The 4,068-nt window shown below is 37.4% G+C and overlaps 1 pseudogene; it reads left to right on the plus strand.

Moving 5' to 3' along the window:
* The first annotated feature begins 727 nt into the window (after window positions 1-727).
* On the plus strand, window positions 728-2,781 carry LOC137096551 (tetratricopeptide repeat protein 9C pseudogene; annotated as a pseudogene).
* Window positions 2,782-4,068: the final 1,287 nt, after the last annotated feature.

The following is a 4,068-nucleotide window of genomic DNA, read 5'->3' on the forward strand; positions in this document are numbered from 1 at the left end:
GATGAAAACATTCCCTGTCAAAAAGGCCTGGAAATACCTTGTCATCTTGCAGGTGAGAAGAATATGTGGTTTATTGTATATGAAACAAAAGGAAGGAGAAAAGAGATTTACATCACAATTTAAAAGCAAAGATGGGGAACCTGTCAAGTTCAATTTTCCTTTGATACTCATGTTTCCAGGGTTAAGTCCATCTGTAGCTCTACATCACAAATTATTATTTTCATTCTACACAAAAGTCTATTTTTGTGCATACAATGCACTTTTAATTTATGCATTTTCTGCACACTTCAAATATTCACTTTTAAAAATTTGAATAAAAATGATAGTGCACATTTTTTTCTTCAAAATATGTATATTTTGCACTCTTTGCCATTCATATAAGTGACATTTTGTTTCACACATTTCAAAATATAGTTATTTATTTTGCAGTAATCTCGATCTTTCATGATTCCAAAAGGTGTAACATGCAAAGAAAACCCCAAAATGTGGACAAATGACTTCAATGAACCCCCAGAAGCTCAAAAGCCGCTGGGCACAAGGCAGATGCCAGCTAGAGAATTCTGAGAATGTTGGTCCCCCAAAAGTGACATTTGAACTATGAAAGTATCAGTATTATCTGCTAGGGAACCGAATGCTGGGAAACAAAATAAAATTATGGTCTTTTAACTGTTTGTGTAGACCTTGTAAACTGTGAGTTAAACTATATTGTGCAGCTGAATTTAGGAGCATGACTGGTGAAAACGCCAAAAGAATCGCAAAAAGAGGGAAGATGATTGGTAAATACTTAAGGCATCTTTCTGGTGATTGGTGAAAGTTCTGAAAATTCCTGCTCAGGGTTGGACAACCTACAGGGATATCAATCTTTTTTTAATCTTTATTAAGAGTTTCCATTAAAAACAACAACAATGTAGATAAAATCCTTGAGGGGGACCCAAAGGAATAGAGAAATGAGTCAGGATAGAGGAGGGAGAAGGGAAGGGAAGGAGGAAAAGGAAAAACAACGAAAGAGAATGAAAATAAGCAAAGGAGGAGAAAAGGAAAGGAAGAGAGAAGAAGGGGGGGGGGGAGAAAAAAAGGAAAGAAAAAAAGGGGAGGGAAGATTGAAAATAGTGTAGGAAGTTATTTGTTGACAGGGATATCAATCCTGAGGTTCTCTGATTCACCAATGGCACTTGTGAGTCCTGAAAAGAGAGTGACTGAGCACTTGGAAGAAAAGAAGAAAAATGATTTTTTGCCCTCTCTATTTGTGAATTTGATTATTTGTAGATTTGATTAATATATTCTCTTTAGAAATCTCTAGTTATTTCATCTTATGAGGCAGGGGGATCAGGGGAAATCATCTTAGCATGGCGTTTCATGTCGCTTTGTCTCCAAATGATCCGGAGAACTTACTTACCCCCATCACACATGTTTTCTTTCTCCTGTTTCTACAGAAATTATCCATTTGCTTTGCCATCACATCCCAGTTTCTCTTCCCTCTCAATGTCAATACAGCAAAGTGCTATTAGTAATTATTTACCACTCTGTCTGTTGTCCTTACAGTAATGGTGATAGCTGCATCTTTGAGGTGCATGTAGGGACCACCCACAGGAAAATGCCATAAAAGGGAACAAACACCTAACTGTTGCCATTTTAAACTGCCTCTATGCACAGGGAACGATCTGGAATAGATTCCCAAGTGTCTTTAAAATCCTTGCGTTTCTAAACAGTTAAGAAATAGGCTTTAACAGGGAAACTGTGGAATTATCATTTGTTGTCCGATGGGCTCCATGGGGCTCTGTGCTTGAAGTGTATAGAAATGCTTGGAGAGGCACTATGGGATGAAGTCCTTTGTCTTCCAGAGCCACTCTATGGTAAATTTCCAATAAATTGGAAGTGTTCTCCCAGTTAAAAAGGAAGGGTTTTTAAATTTGCCTATTTCTCATTTTCATAGAGCCTTATACTCCTAACCAAAATATACAGTGACTGAGATAAGAGAAGGGATTCTTCTGTGTCTCTCTTCCTCTCAACTAGGAACCTGATCTCAGAATTTCACCAGGAAATGTTAAAGGTACTTCTCTTATTCTTATGTGAAATATGTTTTGATTAATGCTGAATTTCTTACAGATGTGCTCGGTGGTCAAGTCCCTTTATACTATCTGGCATGTGGATAAAACTCAGAACTGGTTTTCACTCAAGGATCAGTTGATAGCTTCTTCCAGCTTTTAATATTCTGCCTGGATTGTGACCACTAGACATTTTGGAGAAGCAATAGCTCATAAATATTAATTACAGCCCAAGCTTTCAAGGACGAAGATAATCACTATTATAAAGAAGGGTGTTTCCAGGATGCTGTGAGCCACTACCACTGGGCCTTGCTGCAGGTAATAGGGTTTGATTCCAGTATCCCTTCTCCTTTTCAGGTGTTTGGTGCAGAGAGACTTTCCATGACTCCTGTCCAGGAAAGCATCCTCTACTTACTCCACCAAAGAGACTGCTATAACAATCTGTCTGCCTACCTCCTTCAAATGCAACACGTCAACTATGGGTGAATGAAAGAGTACAGCCTAAAGGTCCTGGAAAGACAGCTGGAAAATGTGAAAAGTTTGTATTGTGCCAGCATGGGTTTCTAATCTATCACTTACAGGATTATGACCGGGTATGGCAGTATCTCCTGGCAGCAATGAATAAGCAACCCAAAGATGCCAATGTTAAGCCTTACTTGCAGCTAGCAGAATCCCAGCTGAGCAGCTACCATCAAAGGAAAAACAAGTATATATCAGGATGTTCAGCAAGAGATGATAGATTCTCCTTGGAAGCATCTATAGATGCAACATAATGCCCAGTTTCTGATGCTTCTCTACATGGTTATTGGATTTGGATATGCAGTGCCCTGAGAAATATGTGTTAAATCACCAATGTAACTATCAAAGACACCTTGTCAGATCATAAAATAGCACGATAAATGTACTAAGTAAATAAATAAATATGAATTAAATTTTGTCCTTTATTTCTGTCTTGCTTCTTTAATCCAGGTCTAGGTGAACTCTATTGGCAGAAGATGTAAGTACTTTACTCAAACACTTGACATCAGTTTTATGCATCTACATTTATTTTACAACTAGTCATCCCCTGCCACGCATTGCTGTGACCCAGTCTGGTGATCTGGAAAATAAAGTAACGAGAAAGTGTTGGTTTCTAATATGTGTAATTGCTTTATGCTTGTGGGTAAACAGTATTTCTTGCTATTTCTTTGTCAGTGTTGATGTGGAGAGTGTCTGGTTTGCCTACTCTGGAACATGCAACATATCATTGTCCTTCTTTAGGGGTCCCTTTCAAATCTATGATACTATATCTCTGTGTGTGTGAATCATATATATATATCATATATATATATATATGGCTGGATGGCTCTTTATCAGGAGGGCTTTGATTACGTTTTCTTGCCCTGGTGAAGGGAGTTGGACTGGATGGTCTTAAGTATTTTCTGTTGGTCATGGGGATTCTGTGTGGGAAGTTTGCCCAATTCTGTTATTGGTGGGGTTTAGAATGCTTTTTGATTGGAGGTGAACTATAAATCTCATCAACTACAACTCCCAAATGACAAAATTAATTTTTTGAGTGATTGTCACTTTGTGGCGAAATTCGGTGGCAATTTGGTTTTTGAGTTATGTTAATCCCACAAACGAACATTACACTTTTATTTACATAGAATAGAAACATGGAAAAACTTCTGTTGTTTTCTGTTGATTTGATACCTCTTTTTTAAAAAAAAAAAAATTCCTCCTACTCCAGACAAGCATATGTTTCTTTCATATGCTAAAACTGACTCCTGTTAATAATGAGTAATTGATAAGATTGGAGATTTTTCTGCTGTATGAAAACATGTTTCTTTGACCAACATTTCCTGTAATTTCGTTCTATGTTCTTATACATTGTATTCAATGTCGATGGGGTCAATGTCATATATATTTACACGCACACACACACTTCTACCTTCCCTTAGGAGGAAGTAAGATGTTTTGTTTTAATTGGAATTCCAAGGATGGATAAAGCAAAGTTCATTCTCTTTATGTAATATACGCAACC

This window comes from Anolis sagrei, chromosome 3, assembly GCF_037176765.1.
Source record: "Anolis sagrei isolate rAnoSag1 chromosome 3, rAnoSag1.mat, whole genome shotgun sequence".
In the NCBI taxonomy this organism is placed as follows: Eukaryota; Metazoa; Chordata; class Lepidosauria; order Squamata; family Dactyloidae; genus Anolis; species Anolis sagrei.